Source organism: Narcine bancroftii, chromosome 7, assembly GCF_036971445.1.
Source record: "Narcine bancroftii isolate sNarBan1 chromosome 7, sNarBan1.hap1, whole genome shotgun sequence".
In the NCBI taxonomy this organism is placed as follows: domain Eukaryota; kingdom Metazoa; phylum Chordata; class Chondrichthyes; order Torpediniformes; family Narcinidae; genus Narcine; species Narcine bancroftii.
In genome coordinates, this window is record NC_091475.1 from 101,003,559 (window position 1) to 101,022,091 (window position 18,533).

The 18,533-nt window shown below is 36.8% G+C and overlaps 1 long non-coding RNA gene across 1 annotated transcript in view; it reads right to left on the reverse strand.

Annotated features, from left to right (window-relative positions):
• The window catches only part of LOC138739140 (uncharacterized), a 143,982-nt gene that overhangs the window by 53,079 nt on the left and 72,370 nt on the right, over positions 1 to 18,533 (reverse strand). Inside the window, exon 3 of the long non-coding RNA XR_011342034.1 lies at positions 4,157 to 4,223. This is a non-coding gene — a long non-coding RNA (uncharacterized lncRNA). The remainder of the gene's footprint in view (positions 1 to 4,156; positions 4,224 to 18,533) is intronic.

Below are 18,533 nucleotides of genomic sequence, written 5' to 3' on the forward strand. Positions count from 1 at the left end.
CACCTACACATGCACAATAGTTAAATAATATTAAGTCCTGTATAAGTTTATAAAAAAAATAGATATTCCATTAAAGATTCAAATACTAATTTCTTAAAGATATGGGGTCCTTTCATGGACCATTACCATAATCTAAAGTTTTAAAACTGATCTAAACTTCGATGCTCTGCTGTTGTCATTTCTTGTAAGTAATGTAAGTTTTTTTCTCTAATCTTGCTAAATGAAAGGGATTTTAACCTTATGATTTCTTTCTTTCTTTTTTTTCTTCTGAAATTGTATCCTAAAATATAACTGTATGGTTTAATTTTGTGTAATTTTAAATTTCAATAAAATATTTTAAAAAGAAAGAAGAGGGCATCAATCATCCTGGTGCACAAGAAGAGTAGGTATGACTATGTAAATGACTATTGCCCAATAGCTCTAACTTCTACTGTGGTGAAATGCTTTGAGAGGCTGGTCATGGCCAGAATTAACATGTACCTAAGCGAAGATGTGGACCCACTCCAATTTCCCTTTCATCACAATCACTCCACAGCAGATGCAATGCAGCTGGCTCTCCACTCAGCTCTGGAACATCTTGAAAACCGGAACTCAAATATATGGCTGCTCTTCATCGACTACAGCTCAGCCTTCAATACCATTATTCCCGCAGTGCTGGTCAAAAAGCTACAAACCTCAATACACCCCTCTGCAGCTGGATCCTTGACTGTTTCATTGGAAGACCACCATCAGTACAAATTGGAAACAATGTCTCCTCAATTATTATCAACACAGGTGCACCCCAAAGATGCATGTTAGTCCATTGCTTTACTCATTATACACCCACAAATGTATGGCCAGGCAGAATTCTAATGCTATCTACAAGTTTACCGATGACACCACAAATGTCTACAGAATCACAAATGCCAATGAGGAAGCACACAGGAGGAAGATAGATTGGCTCTTTGAGTGGTGTCACATCAACAACCTTCAACTCAGCATTAGCAAAGCCAAGGAGAAGATTGTGGACTTCATGAGGAAGTCAGGGGAACATGACTCAGTCCTCATCGAGGGCTCAGTAGTGGTGAGGGTCAAGAACTTCAAATTCCACAATGTAATGCCCAGATAACTTTAATGATTTAAAAATGGTTAGTGTAGTGGTTTGAGTTCATATATTCTTACTGTGCCTGCAGGGCTTGCTCTGGGTGCTCTCGTTTCCTCTTGCTTTCCAAAAAAATATATGAGGGTTGGAGGTCAATTGGGTGTAATTAAGCGCCATGGGCTGGTAGGCCGGAAGGGCCTGTTATCATGCTGTTTCTCTGAATTTAAAAAACTTAATTTAAAATCAGAATTTATTGTCATGAATAAGACATGAAATTTGGGGTTTTGTGGCAGCATCACAGTTCAAACATTCATATTATGAATAATCTTATAACATTAATATATATTAAAAAAATAGAAGTGCATGAAAAATAAGGCAGTGCCTTTGAATCAAAACTATCTACCTTAGGAATTTGCTGAAAATCAAGAATCTGATATAAATCCTCTATGGACAAATTCAAAATCACGTGTTTTGGTTTTGCCCTATTCTTTCAAAAGGAAGTTTGGAAATAGATTTTTCACTCACTAAAGGTTCTCAAGATTAAATTGGAAACTTGCCCTTTAATTGCTGTTTGTACCTGATGATGATGATGATGTTTTATGGACATCATTTCAAAATTTTATCTTTTACTTCATAGGAGAGGGGTCAACATCTCCTGGAGGCTCCATGTTGATGTAATCACAAAGAAGGCTCGCCCATGGCTATACTTTTTGAGGTGTCTGAGGAGATTTGGTATGTTACTGAAGACTCTTGAAAACTTCTACATGTATACAGTGGAGAGCATTCTGGCTAGTTACATCAGTGTCTTGTACAGAGGTGCCAACTCTCATGACAAGAAAAAAAAAACTCCAGAGGATTGTTAACATGATCTGCAACATTACAGGCACCAGACCACTCCATCCAGAACATCTACATGAGGCGGTGTCTAACAAAAGAAGCCTCTATCCTCAAGGACCCCTACTACCAAGGCCATGACCTCTTTACTCTGCTCCCATCAGGACAAAGGTACATGAGCCTAAAGATAAGCACTTAGTGGCACATGGACAGCTTCTTCCCTGCTGCCATCAGATTCCTGAATAATCAATGAACCAAAGGCACTGCCTTATTTTTCATGCACTTCTGTTTATATATATATATATATATATATATATATATATCTATTTATGTTATAAGATTATCCATAATAAGTTGCTCTTGTGTCTTGGTGTGAGCTTGCAGGTGCCTCAGATTGAAGAGACTGCCATCTGTGCGGTACCGGCTGTAAACAGCGTCTTCATTGTTGAGGTCTTTCATGGCTTGTTTCAGCATCATGCCGAAGAAGATTGAAAAGAGGGTTGGTGCGAGAACGCAGCCTTGTTTCACGCCATTGTTAATGGAGAAAGGTTCAGAGAGCTCATTGCTGTATCTGACCCGACCTTGTTGGTTTTCATGCAGTTGGGTAACCATGTTGAGGAACTTTGGGGGGCATCTGAGGCACTCTAGTATTTGCCAAAGCCCTTTCAAAGCTCACACCAAGACACAAGAGCAACTTATCCGTGAACTACTCTTTGCAGACGATGCCGCTTTAGTTGCCCATTTAGAGCAAGCTCCTCAGTGCTTGACGTCCTCTTTTGCGGAAACTGCCAAAATGTTTGGCCTGGAAGTCAGCCTGAAGAAAACTGAGGTCCTCCATCAGCGAGCTCCCCACCATGACTACCAGCCCCCCCCCCACATCTCCATCGGGCACACAAAACTCAAAACGGTCAACCAGTTTACCTATCTCGGCTGCACCATTTCATCGGATGCAAGGATCGACAACGAGATAGACAACAGACTCGCCAAGGCAAATAGCGCCTTTGGAAGACTACACAAAGGAGTCTGGAAAAACAACCAACTGAAAAACCTCACAAAGATTAGCATATACAGAGCCGTTGTCATACCCATACTCCTGTTCAGCCCCGAATCATGGGTCCTCTACCAGCATCACCTACGGCTCCTAGGACACTTCCACCAGCGTTGTCTCCGCTCCATCCTCAACCTTCATTGGAGCGACTTCATCCCTAACATCGAAGTACTCGAGATGGCAGAGGCCGACATCATCGAATCCACGCTGCTAAAGATCCAACTGCGCTGGGTAGGTCACATCTCCAGAATGGAGGACAATCGCCTTCCCAAGATCGTCTTATATGGCGAGCTCTCCACTGGCCACTGTGACAGAGGTGCACCAAAGAAGAGGTACAAGGACTGCCTAAAGAAATCTCTTGGTGCCTGCCACATTGACCACCGCCAGTGGGCTGATATCGCCTCAAACCATGCATCTTGGTGCCTCACAGTTCGGCGGGCAGCAACCTCCTTTGAAGAAGACCGCAGAGCCCACCTCACTGACAAAAGACAAAGGAGGAAAAACCCAACACCCAACCCCAACCAACCAATTTTCCCCTGCAACCGCTGCAACTGTGCCTGCCTGTCCCGCATCGGACTTGTCAGCCACAAACGAGCTTGCAGCTGACGTGGACATTACCCCTCCATAAATCTTCATCTGCGAAGCCAAGCCAAAGAAAAGAAAAGATTCATAATATGAATGTTTTCTCTGTGATGCTGCCGCAAAACACCAAATTTCATATCTTGTTCATGACAATAAATTCTGATTTTAAATTTAGTTTTTTTTTAATTCAGAGAAACAGCATGATAACAGGCCCTTCTGGCCTACAAGGCCATGCTGCCTAATACACCCAATTGATCTCCAACCCCCATATATTTTTTTGAAGAGCGAGAGGAAACTAGACACCCAGAGGAAGCCCTGCAGGCACAGTAAGAATATACGAACTCAAACCACTACACTAACCGTTTTTAAATCCTTAAATTTATCTGGCCGTAAATAAGGCCGACATATTTTGACCCTTCATACAAAAATTATTGTATTTCTAAATTATTTTATTTTATAAATGTAGTAATGAAATATCTGCATTCAAACAGCATACTTAGTAAACACAGATTGCATTTGACCCAGAAAATATTTTTTTTAATTAATGTTAAGAAAGTGAAATATAGTAGGCAATTTCTGTCAGCAAGCTTTTACAAAGATCAACAGATCACCTGGACATCAAGTGATGTTGATTGAGGCTGAAACATCCCTCTTGCTCTTCTTAATAAATAGATTCACCTGGAAAAGCAGATGGAAACTGAATTTAATGCTTCATGTGAAAGACAAATACTTTACAATGCAACACTCACTCCATATTTTACTGGAGGCTAGCCAAAGGCACTTTCATGCCAAACCTCTGCCTGGAGGCTGGCTACAAGCGTGGATGGAAAACATAAATTTTCCTTTCATTGGGCAGCCTTAAAAGGCTGCTCCTGCACCGCATTCATATGGAGCGGCACCTCATACCCCCTCCGGAGCTGATGGAGTTGGGGCGACTGGTGCCATAGCGCCACGCATCATAAATACATGGCAGTCTTCCCTACCTATAATATCCCACACAGCTGGAACTGCTCTGTGTTTCCCAGAATGGTTTCAGCTGCATTGGCAATTACGTGTAGGGAAGATGACCATTGCTCTTCCATGTTTTTAGCCACTGACAAGTGGCCCCATAAGCCAAAATGTCCTGGTGAGTTGCCAGAGTGGCTGGCGGGGCTATCACAGCTCACACCAGCCATCACCGATGGCCCCTGCCAGCCACCCCTGCCCTGACATTCCTTGCCCTGATGGCTCTCAGTGGCCGCTCCTGCACTGACGGTTGCTGCCCTGATGGCTCCCAGAAGCTGTCCTTCCCTGAGAGCTCCTGCTGGCTGCCCCATCCTGATGTCCCCTGCCCTGATGTCCCCTGACAGCCACCCCTGCTCTGAGGGGGGTCATGGAGGGAGAGGAGTGAGTGGGTAGGAGAGATAGGTTGCAGGCTGATGGGGTCATCACAAAGTCATCAGCCCACCCTTAGCCAGTCACTTCCAGGTCATGGAGTGCAGTGCTCCGCCAATGATCCTTCCCCGAGTGGAATTGCAGTCGGTGCCTTGGAGCTGGCCACAGCACATTTTTAAAGGTAAGTCTTTGCCTTTACACTTGGGCTTTTTCGCTGCATGAAAAAGACATCAAGACTTTTGTGCTCATCTCATACTTGGTCCATACATTTCTGGAAACAAATTGCTGCTCTTATTATTAAGTTCATGCTGAAAGGATTTTCATTAGATTTTGAGCTCAGAGTTGTTAGTGATATTTTCCATTATGATACATTCCTTAGGGGAACTGTGAAGAAGGCTTTCCCTTGAATCAGTCAGATGAACAAACCTTCAATGAGAAATGCACAGCACAATTCTTTCCCAGATTATTCAGGTGTTAGTAAATCTCTAAAGGAAGGAAGCAGTGATCTTGATTTTCAATGCCAGCTTCACCTGCTTTTCATCACCTTGGTGAAAACATTTAAAATCCGCTTGACAATTCCTCTCTGTAAAAATCGTTAAGGCTCAAATTGACCTTTAAACTGCCTCTTAATTCTCATTAAAGTGGTTACTTGCCATTTTGATGGTTAATGTTTCAATTAATGTCTCTTCCTGAAGCTACCTGCTGATCAGCAGTAAATAATTCAACATTGAGGATTTTGAGTGCCAAGTGCCATGATCACCTTTCAATATTCAATTCCTACTCGAAGCTGACTGTATCTGAAGAGGATTCTTGAGACATTCAGGGCCTCTGTTAATTTATCTCAATGTAATTTCAATTAAAACTCCAAGTATTCCTTATGGAATTTTATTCAGTCAGTGACTGCAGTTTTACTTCACATCATTTGATCTGTTTACCTTTGTTCTTTTCAAGCTGAAAACTCTCTGTAACTTTCCACTATGTACAGTGCTTTTACTGCTGTACTATGAATGAATTGACTACCTGGATTGCATGTAAAATTAGTTTTATCACCACACAATGGTACACATAACAATTACCATGAACTTGATAATGTTAGCGGGATTACAAAGATAAACAGAAAGCTTGATTCTTGCAATCTCACTAAGAGACCATAAGGAAAAATAGGGTGGACATTAAACCAAGCAGGTCAATGCCACAGGGGGAAAGATGAGTAGAAAGTGACTAATGAGTTGGGGTGATTTGTTAGCTCTCCAAACATCTATCTCATTCAGTTTGGAGTAATGTCCTGAGACCAGGCGTATACATCCTGGAATTATCTTCTCATATCCTTTCCTTTTAGGATCCCCTCCACCAACACCTCCAGTGTCATCTTGAGAACCCCTGAACTCACTCCCTCAGTTTGAATATCAAATTGAATTGTTGTCATCTACCATGTAATCATTGTAGCATCCAATCAGTGTGGATCAACAATATCACTTCCTCCATGCTGACCATCAACACAAAAACCTCAATACTGCATGTTTACTCCCTAACTCTATTCCATGGACACTCATGATTGTGCAGTGAAGTTCAACTCCAACTCAATCCACAAATTCATTGACACCATCGTTGTTGGCTAACCAACTGGAAATGCAAGACAGAATATATGATGCAGGTCAAGAACCTGGTTGGATGATACCAGAATAAAAATCTTGCTCTTGACATCACAGAGACCAAGGAGGTGATTGTTAATTTATGAAGGGGAAGCTATGGGACCACACACCTGTCTGCATTAATGGAATGGAGGTAGAAAGACTCAGAACAGTCAAGTTCTGAAGTGTTCACATCTCAAACGTCCTCTCCTTGAGCCAGCACATTGAGTCAACTGCGAAGAAGGTATATCAGTACTTCTACTTTCCAAAGAGTCTGAGGATCATCAAATATTCTATCAAGTTTCTACAGTGCACATTGACTAATTGCTTCCCAGCCTTGTTTAGAAATGAAGTACCCAGGAATGCAAAGCCTGCAGAAGGTAGAAAACATAGCTAGGTCCATCAGAGGCTTCATACTCCTATCCACTGCAGACATTTATGTTAGGAACTTCCTCAAAAACACATTCAAATTCATAGACACAACCACCCTGGTCATAACATCTCATTGCTATCTTTGGGCAGAAGGTATAGAAGCCTGAAAACTAGTATTTCTAGGTTTAAGAACAGTTTCTTTCAAACAGCTATCAGATCTTTGAACCTCCACTTCAAATTAATGATGGATTATTCCAACAGCACCAAAGGACTATCTGCACTATTGCTGAGTCACTTTTTTATTTGCACGAAGATGACCCTGAAATCTATTAGCTATCTACTGTATCTATTTTATTGTTATGTTAAATTCAAATAAGTTCACTATTCTGTGTATTTTTTTATTTACATATATTTGTTTGGCTGCAGCAAATAATTTTGATGCACAGGTACATTGTTCAATGAATATGACAATAAACTCAATATCATTATCACCTTTAGGAATAACATGTTAAATATTCTGCTCCAGACAGAGTGACTCACGATAGAAAGAGAGAGTTGACAATTTCAGATCAACAATAGGTTATTGTTGTTCAAGTAGAAGTAAACAGAGTCTGTTCATACAAAAATCAGTAATGTTACCAATATGACTGTACCGTTAAGAAATTTCAGTCACTTTCTCAGATACCCAGGTCACCTGAGATAAATTTGTACTTATTTGGAAGTTATTACTAAGAAGTGATTGAATCCTGATCAACTGATTTGTAAAGGTTGTGAGGGGAGCATCAAACACCGAGTTCTTGATTTTGGAATTTAATTTTGCATCCGCTATTGCAAATGTTGCAATCCCATTTAGCCCCCAATTACAGAATGGTTGATAGCCTTACCTCAGAAAAATTAGCATGATTTTTTTTCTTTTTTTTTAATTTTTTAAAATTTTTTACACAATAAACCATATTGACTAAAATACATACAGACATTTTTCTCTTGAATATGTAGTGTCATTTTCTCCCCTTTTCCCCCCTGCCTTCCCTCTCTCCCTCTCCCCTCTTCCCATTTATTCAAAGTTCAATCTATAAGATACATTAAATCCGTTAAACAATGTTGTCACTTAATAAAATAAACAAGAAATTTTAATCTTTTACTTTTATATACTGAGTCAGTTCATTTTGTTGTCTTCTCCTTCTGTCATTTTAGGTGGTGGAGGTTCATGGCAGGATTTCTCTATTGTATTTCATGTATGGTTCCCATATTTGTTCAAATATTGTGATGTTATTTCTTAAATTATATGTTATTTTTTTCTAATGGAATACATTTATTTATTTTTATGTGCCATTGTTGTATTCTCAAGTTGTCTTCTAATTTCCAGATTGACATAATACATTCTTTTGCTACAGCTAGGGCGATCATAATAAATCTTTTCTGTGCTCCATCCAAATCGAATCCAAATTCTTTATTTCTTATATTACTTAGAAGGAAGATATCTGGGTTTTTTAGTATATTGATTTTTGTGATTTTATTTAATATCTGGTTTAGATCTTCCCAAAATTTTTCCACTTTCTCACATGTCAAAATTGCATGTAGTGTTGTTCCCATTTCCTTTTTACAGCGAAAACATCTATCTGATACTGTTGGGTCCCATTTATTTAACTTTTGAGGTGTGATGTATAGCCTGTGTAACCAATTGTATTGTATCATGTGTAACTTTGTGTTTATTGTATTTCTCATAGTTCCGGAGCATAGCTTTTCCCATGTTTCATTCTTTATGTTTAGATCTTGTTCCCATTTTTGTTTAGGTTTACAGCTTGTTTCCTCGTTCTCCTTTTCTTGCAGTTTTTTTTTAAACTTTATTTAAGATTTTATAACATGAATAACATATAGGATTACATTAAAAAAAATTAAGAATAAAATAATAAAATTACAATACAATATCAGTAATCTAAATAAACTATACCCTCCCCAATAATTATTACACATTAATAACCCAACTCAAATTAGTCCAACCCCCCCCTTTCCCCCCAAAATAAAGAATGAAGAATTAATAAAGTTAATAATATATGTGAGAAAAAAAACACTTACAAAAAAAAACAAAAACATAACCGATTAAAATACTAACAAAAAGAAAAGTAATTAATACTAAGATATCAGACTTAAAAAACATATTTAAATCAAACTTAAATGCATATATTTAATGAACGGAGTTAAGATGAAACATATATTTAACTCAAACTTAATATAAAAAATTAGTAAAGTTAGTAACATTATCTATCAAAAATTCTTAAACAATAATCAATTCTTAAAAAAAAATTGTAGCATGAAAAAAGACAAAAAAAATTTCTCTATAGAGATAAACCTTCACCAAATATCAACTAACTTCACATCTATCATCATATTAGTCACATAAGCCACCATCTTAAAACAAAATTCAAACCTCATTAAGCATTGTACAATTCAAATTTAGTACTCTTCCACCATTTTTCCCTTTTACTCTTGAATAGTTATCCAATAAAAGCTCCAATACCACATTTAAATATCCCCAATCATTACGTTAAAATTCAGATATCCAAATAATAAAAACACATCTACACGAAATCTATATCTTCAACAAATGGAGCATAAACCACAAACAAAATTCAAGCCTCATTAAGAATTGTACAATTCAATTTATAACTTTCACCATTATTCCCTTCGTTCTATAACTAAAATAGCAAAATAATATACACCAGAATTACCACTCCTTTCACCTTAAAGTTAAAGAAAAAATATTTTAAAAAAATTATCCATCCCATTCACATTTAAATTTCAGATATTCCTTATCTCCTGAATAAACTTTACAAAAAAAACCACATCAATTTTTAGTTTTTTAAACAATCAAATACTTTCTTATGTTTTTTTTTAAATATATTTAAACAAAAAAAACCCTTCACTCTTTAATCTAATAATACAAAAAAAAAGGAAAAAAAATGGGTAGGAGGTTAAAAATACCCCCTCCTGTCTAAACCGCACAATGCGGTAACTCCCAAATAAAAATGGGTGTGAGATAACTCACACGTAGCAGATGACTTTCAGGAAATAGTGCCTATCCAGTTCTCTCCCCCAACTCTCACTTCATCTTAAACTAGCATCATAATTATTTAATATCCCTTTTTTAAAAAAAAAATTAGAAAAAAAAAGGACAACTCTTCTTTTAATCAGCTCCAACTGCCGAGTCACCATTACAACCATTCCTTCTTGGAGCACGGCTCTTTTCTTCCATCTCTTGTCTCCTTAGAGATCACGGCGGACTATGTCTCTGTTGAAACTGAGTAATTGGCAGCTCTTGAGCAAATGCTATAGCTTCCTTTGGAGAATCAAAGAACTTTGGTTGGCAACCATCTTGAAAAGCCTTCAAAACAGCTGGATATCTAAAGGTTGCCTTGTAGCATTTCTTGCACAACAACTCTTTAGCAGGATTGAATTCCCGTCATTGGAACATAACTTCTTGACTCAAATCCGCATAGAAGAAAATTCGATTATTTTGAATCATCAAGGGTGATTTTCTCTATTGTGCATTTCTAATAGCCACTCGTAAAATTATTTATCTGTCATAATAATTCAAGCAACGAACCAAAACAGGTCTTGGACTTTGACCTGAAATAGGTCTTCTACACAAGGCTCTGTGAGCACGTTCCAGTATTATATCTTTCGGGAAATGTTCTTGACCCAGCACCTGTGGAATCCATTCAGTAAAAAATTTTCTTGGGTCTGGTCCCTCCATACCTTCCGGCAAACCAATAATCTTTATATTGTTCCGTCTGGATTGGTTTTCCAAATAATCAATGTTTTTCACCAAATTTTTATTTTGAGTTTGTAAGTCTTCGACCATTTTGGTCACATCAAAAACTTGATCCCGTATTTCGTCTATATCTTCTTCACACTAATTAAATTTACCTCTCACTTCAAGCTTACAAACTCCAAACTCAGCCATCTGTTGAGAATGTATTTTCACCAAACTATTAAACCTAGTACCAAGTTCAGTCATAATCTTGGATAATTCCTGCATTGTATAAGATAATTTAGATTCAAGATTCACAAAAATCTTTTCAATTGGAAGAGATTTTGGCTCAACAGATTCCTGCTTCTTCTCCAAAGGATCTTCTATTCCTTCCTTCATTCTGGTTGCCTTCCTTGTAGTATAACTGCATGTGGAAACCCCAGCCACAGCCTCTCCAGCATAATGTATTAAATTCTCCCAGTACATCAAGTTGTATAGGTTCTTGTATCTCAAGAGATGCAGTTTGCAGTGCCACCTCTACAGTTGACAAATGCCTTTGAGTAACTCTTTGTTCTAAAGGCTGTTTGGCGCCCTCTTTAGGGGGCTCTACCGATGTAACATAGAGCTCTACATCCGAACACTGTACCTCTATCCTGGGATCCATTTCACGCTGAGTCCCGGTGTCTTTCCTGTAGGTAGGCTCCAAAACTTGAACTTTTGGAAAATGTAGTTTTTTGATGATCTGTTGTTGTTTTTTTTTTGCTCTTTTCCACCAATTGTACCATCATAAGTTAAATTAACAGCACTGAAATTATCTAAACTTTTAAAGAATTGTAACTGGCATTTCTAGACAAAATAAGATAGAGTCAGGAGAGGACTGGAAGGCACGTCTGATCCTTACGCCATCTTGCCACGCCCCCAGCCTTTTCTTGCAGTTTGATATACATGTTTGTCTTAATGTTTTAATTATCATTGTGTTTGTAATCACATATTCAAAATTGCCTCCTTCTGGTAACCTCAGACTGTTTCCCAATTTGTCCTTCAAGTAGGTTTTCAGTTGGTGGTATGAAAACCTTGTATCGTGAGTTATAATATATTTGTCCTTCATTTGTTCAAAAGATAATAATTTATTTCCCGAAAAACAATTTTCTATTATTTTGATCCCTTTTCTTTCCCATTCTCTGAAGGAAAGGTTATTTATTGTGAAAGGGATTAGTTGACTTTGTGTCAATATTAATTTTGGTAGTTGATAATTTATTTTATCCCTTTCTACATGAATCTTCTACCAAATGTTGAGCAGATGGTGTAATACTGGTGAATTCCTACGTTGCACCAATTTTCATCCCATTTATAGAGTATATGCTCAGGTATCTTCTCCCCTATTTTATCTAGCTCTAATCTGGTCCAATCTGGTTTTTCCCTTGTATGATAAAAATCTGATAGGTATCTTAATTGTGCTGCTCTATAATAATTCTTAATGTTCGGTAGTTGTAAGCCTCCTTGTTTGTACCATTCTGTTAATTTATCTAGTGCTATCTTCGGTTTTCTCCCTTTCCATAAGAATTTCTTTATTATTTTCTTTAGCTCCTTGAAGAATTTATCTGCTAGGTGAATTGGTAATGATTGAAATAGGTATTGTATCCTTGGGAAGATGTTCATTTTAATAGAGTTTATCCTTCCTATCAGTGTTAGTGGTAAGTCTTTCCAGTGCTCTAAGTTGTCTTGTAATTTTTTCATTAATGGCTGATAATTTAGTTTATACAGATGGCCGAGATTATTATTTAGTTGTATACCTAGGTATCGAATTGCTTGTGTTTGCCATCTAAATGGTGATTCTTCCTTAAACTTTGTGAAATCCGCATTATTCATTGGCATTGCCTCACTTTTATTTCTGTTGATCTTGTACCCCGATACTTCTCCATATTCCTTCAATTTCTTATGTAATCCTTTTATTGATATTTCTGGTTCTGTTGTATATTATAACGTCATCTGCAAATAGACTGATTTTATATTCCTTCTCTTTTATCTTTATCCCTCGTATTTTATTTTCTGTTCTTATCAGTTCTGCTAGTGGTTCTATAGCTAACGCGAACAGTGAGGGAGATAGTGGACATCCCTGCCTTGTTGATCTGCTTAATTTAAATTGGTTTGATATATATCCATTTACTGTCACGTTTGCCAATGGTCCCTTATATAATGCTTTAATCCAATTAATATATTTCTCTGGTAGGTTGAATTTTTGTAGTACTTTGAATAAATAATTCCATTCTACTCTGTCAAAGGCTTTCTCTGTGTCTAAAGCAACCGTTACTGTTGGAGTTTTGTTTCCTTGTACTGCATGGATTAAGTTAATGAATTTACAGATAATGTCTGTTGTTTGTTTTTTTTTAATAAATCCAATTTGGTCTAGTTTTACTATTTTTGGTACACAGTCAGCCAATTTGTTTGCTAATAGTTTAGCTATTATCTTATAATCTGTGTTAAGTAGAGATATACGATGCTGGTGTTACTGGATCTTCCCCGTCTTTGGTATTACTGTAATTATTGCTGTTTTGCATGAATCTGATATGTTTTGTGTTTCTTTCAATCTGGTTCATTACTTCCAGGAGAGGAGGAATTAATAAGTCTTTGAATGTTTTATAGAATTCTATTGGGAGTCCATCCATCCTCCATTGGTGTTTTATTGTTTGGTAGTTTTTTTTAATATCTCCTGTATTTCTTCTATTTCAAATGATTTTATTAATTTATTTTGCTCCTCTGTTTGTAATTTTGGTAGTTCAATTTTAGTTAGAAATTCATCCATTTTGTCTTCTTTCCCTTCGTTTTCAGTTTGATATAGTTGTTCATAGAATTTCCTGAAGTTTTCGTTGATCTCCGTTGGGTTATATGTAATTTGTTTGTCCTTTTTCCTTGATGCCAATACCGTTCTTTTAGTTTGTTCTGTCTTAAGCTGCCACGCTAGTATTTTGTGCGTTTTTTCTCCGAGCTCATAATATTTCTGTTTTGTCTTCATTATGTTCTTCTCCACCTTATATGTTTGTAGTGTTTCATATTTTATTTTCTTGTCTGTCAATTCTCTTCTTTTAGTTGTATCTTCCTTTATTGCTAATTCTTTTTCTGTATTTGTTATTTCCCTTTCCAACTCTTCTATTTCTCGATTGTGGTCCTTCTTCATCTCAGTTACATAACTTATTATCTGTCCTCTGATGAATGCTTTCATTGCATCCTATAGTATAAATTTATTTTTCACTGATTCCATATTTATTTCAAAGTACATTTTAATTTGTCGCTCAATTAATTCTCTAAAATCCTGTTTTTTAAGTAGCATGGAGTTTAATCTCCATCTATACATTCTTGGTGGGATGTCCTGTAGCTCTATTGCCAATAACAGGGGTGAGTGATCTGATAACAATCTAGCTTTATATTCCGTTTTCTTAACTCTTCCTTGAATGTGGGCTGATAACAGGAATAGGTCTATCCTTGAGTATGTTTTATGTCTACTCGAATAATATGAATATTCCTTTTCCTTTGGGTGTTGTTTCCTCCATATATCCATAAGTTTCATTTCCTGCATTGATTTAATTATAAATTTGATTACTTTGTTCTTTCTGTTGGTCTTTTTTTCCAGTTTTATCCATGCTTGAGTCCAAATTAATGTTAAAATCCCCTCCTATTAGTATATTCCCATGTGTATCTGGGATCTTCAAAAAGATATCTTGCATAAACTTTTGATCTTCTTCATTAGGTGCGTATACATTGAGTAAATTCCAAAATTCTGAATATATCTGACATGTTATCATTAAATATCTCCCTGCTGGATCTATTATTTCCTCTTCTATTTTGATTGCTACATTTTTATTGATTAATATAGCTACTCCTCTAGTTTTTGAATTATATGATGCTGCTGTTACATGTCGTATCCAATCTCTCTTTAATTTCTTGTGTTCCACTTCAGTTAAATGTGTTTCTTGCACGAACGCTATATTAATTTTTTCTTTCTTCAGTAAATTTAACAGCTTCTTCCTTTTGATTTTGTTATGTATTCCGTTAATATTTAAAGTCATATAGTTCAACATGGCCATTTCATTCTTTGTTTATATTTCCTTTCCTTTTCCTCATCACCACATTCCCTTCTTATCCATTTCTGTTTTCTTTTTTTGAACACATTGTAAGACAACATTTCTAAAACATAAAATATTTCCACTATTCCCATATCTAAAATTCCTTTAACCCCAATAGTCCCTCCCATCTCTGACTTGCCCTTTGTCCCTTGTCGGGCAACCACATCTCCCCTCTTCATTTGGATTTGTGAACCGCTCACAAACATCAACTGATTTCACAGTGACTGCTATTCTTCTCCACCCAGCCCCCCAGAAAAGATATTAATCTTCATATATAACAAAGCTCACTCTCTTAATTCCCTCCTTACTTCCTTTCTTCCTTTTCTTTCTCTTCTTAGTTCTTACTTATACTTTATTCTTCTTCTTTATATATAGTTTGTTGTCATTTTTGTTCTTGTTATATCTCTTCATCTCTCTGTCTGTTTTGTAGGTTTTCTGCAAATTTTCGTGCTTTTTCCGGATCTGAGAACAGTTTGCTTTGCTGCCCTGGGAGAACTATTTTAAGCACCGCTGGATATTTTAACATAAATTTATAACCTTTTTCCCATAGGGTCGTTTTTGCTGCATTAAACTCCTTCCTCTTCTTCAGGAGTTCAAAACTTATATCTGGATAGAAAAAAAAATTTTGACCTTTGTATTCCAGTGGTTTTTTGTCTTCCCTTATTTTTTTCATTGCCTTCTCCAATATATTTTCTCCTGTCGTATATCTTAGGAATTTTACTAGAATGGATCTTAGTTTTTGTTCTGGTTTAGGAGCTAATGTTTTGTGTGCCCTTTCTATTTCCATTCCTTCCTGTAATTCTAGCATTCCTAGGACTCTGGGGATCCATTCTTTTATAAATTCTTTCATATTTTTGCTGCCTTCATCTTCCTTTAGGCCCACTATCTTTATATTGTTTCTTCTATTATAGTTTTCCATTATATCTATCTTCTGAGCTAACATCTCCTGTGTTTCTTTAACTTTTTAATCAGATTCTTCTAATTTCTTTTTTAAGTCATCTACCTCCATTTTTATGGCTGTTTCTCATTCTTCCACCTTGTCTACTCTTTTCCCTATTTCGGTCATGACCATCTCTAATCTATTCACTTTTTCTTCTGTACCTTTTATTCTTCTTTTTATTTCACTGAATTCTTGTTTCAGCCATTCTTTTAATGTTTCCATATATTCTTTATTTTTTTTTATCCATGTACTGTCCCTTCCCTTCATCTTCCATTTCTCTGTGTAGAGTTTGATGTTCTCCCTCCTCTTCTTCTGTCTCCACTCCAGGATCTGTGTCCTTCACCTCTGTCTCTTCTGATCTTCTTGTTGGGTTGTTTATTTTATTTTGTTGGGTATTTTTGTTTTTATTATTTTTATTAAAGATGTCTTGGTGTTGGTCGTCTTCCTCTGGGTTGGTCATCTTTTGTTTCTCTGATTTCCTTTTTTTATTCTCTTCCTTCTTGTTCCCGTTATTTTCTATGTTTTCCTGTTGAGAGTCTTGCTGTCGTGTTATACTTGTCTGTTTCAGCTGTGGAGATTTACTCCTCAGCTGGCCCCCCCTCCCGTCATTGTTGCTTTTGTGCGCGGTTGCACACTTTTGTTTGGCTCCATGAGCCATATTTGTAGTCCTGAGTTCGGGGTTTCCACTGACCTCAGGGAGCGGGCTTTTCTCTCCACGGCGGGCCTCCTCGTACAGGTAAGGCCTTTACCTTTCTCTTTCGACATCTTTCCTTCTTTTCTTCCCATTGTTTTTGATTTTTCTTTCTTTGCTGCCATTTTCTCCACACTTTTATTTTTAATTTGTTATGGTTTCTGTGTTTGTAGCTTTGTTTTTTCTTTACTTTTTAAAAACTTTTCTGGAGAGGGCAGGTATTTTCTTACCAGTCTCTACTCCATCACGTGACTTCTTTTTTTTTCTGATGTGGTCTTTCTTCATAATCAGGACAAAAACATGAACAAATATTTTAATACAATCAGAAAGAAAAGGTGGTGTATAGACAAAGATAAACAAACCTGACATTACAATCACAGAAGGGAAATATAATGGATGAAACTAAAGGAAGAAATGTTAAAGAATTGAATAGCTGTGCTTTGGAGTCAAAGTCTGATAAACCTATTCTTTGAATACATGAAAAGTTATTTGCATGTGTGCAATGGCAAAGCTAACAATGACCTCAGAGAAGCATTAAGATATTTCAGAAATATCACAAAGTCAGAGAATTGCAGATGCATTGTTAAGTGTATTCTCTTTGTCTTCTTGATTAAAAATTGTGGCTGAATTCCAAATCCTGTCAGACTGTGTGAAGAACATTTAAAGAATGGCTTATTTTTTTTTAAAAAGTGATGTGGATGATTTCATTGCAAGTAGCAATTTTTGTGTTGAATTCCTGATGTGTTAAAATCTGCAAAAATAGTTTCAAGGAGTTACATTCTACCATCTCTCTTTACATCATTTGCTTTTAACTCTACTGTTACTTTTAACTCTACTGTTACTTTCTCATCTACCATATATTGCAGCATATAAGTCAACCAGCAGATAGGTCGACACTCCCCTCTCTTCGCCCATGTCTTCTTAGACTCATTTTAATGGATTTCGTTCAATCTGGCATATATCGATATCTGTTTTTCGGGCTGTCCAGAAACAACACAAAATGTTTTAAAACACTTCAATCACAAGTAACAAAGCTGTAAAGGTAGCAGAAACCTCAGTCTACCAGGGAAGAGCAGTGATGGCGGTCAGGGTCTAAGATAGGAATGGTTATGGCAGCACCAAGCGGTGGGGAGCGGTCAGGGAGCAGCAGTGCTGACGGTGGGGAGGTGCTTCTAGCATTTACTTATTTGCTGAATTGACATAAATCTGTTTTTTTTCAGTGAATTTATAGTCTTAAAAGTATTTCCAGCATATAAGTTGACCACCGCCCCCCTCCCCCCTTTATTGAGAAATTTTTAGTGTTTCATGACTTGACTTATATGTGAAAATATATGGTAATTCATTTTAACTGATTTTTAATAATCTTCATTAGCTTAAAAATAATGTAAACAGCTTTTGCTTGCCACCTTGTTCTGCACAAGTAAACCACTTCTTATCACAGCACCAGACTGTGTGAGCCACATTGTGTGAAGACCATGAATACCATGAAGACAGTAGTTTTCAGTGAGTATGTTGAACAAGGTTTGAGAGAATATTGAGCCTATCTTGGCATCTCCAGGAAGAATGGAAGAAGATGAAAACAATATGCCATTTCATTTGATCTTTGAGGCAAATGTTTAGCATTTGGATTTTGATACTGTTCTCTTATACTGTTGTATACATGTGAACACGGCTACCTAATAGGACTCCCCATTTACACAATTTAAATGGATTATTAATTACTTTTAGAGGTTAGTTTCAGTCTGCTGTTACAATCTTCTATATTCTTCCACATTAGTTTCAGGTTTCAGAAATCCATAAGCAGCCATGTGGAAAATTCAGAATCACCATTTTTCCATCCCTTCATCGAAATCCACTGAGCAGCCTCTATTTTAAAGCAACCTTTAATTATATATCAGGTGAGGAGCAAAGGAAGAGCAGGACATCTGGAGAGTGAGAATGATAATGAAATGTGTGTCAATGAGGAAGAGATTATGCCCTGAACAGCCTTTTTACTCAAGTTGTTTACAATTAAACAAACTGGAAGTGGAAGTAGTGCAATTACTTCATGCATTCAATCGGAATTCCGATGCAATCCGTGGAGAGTTTGCACTATTAAATGTGGCTTT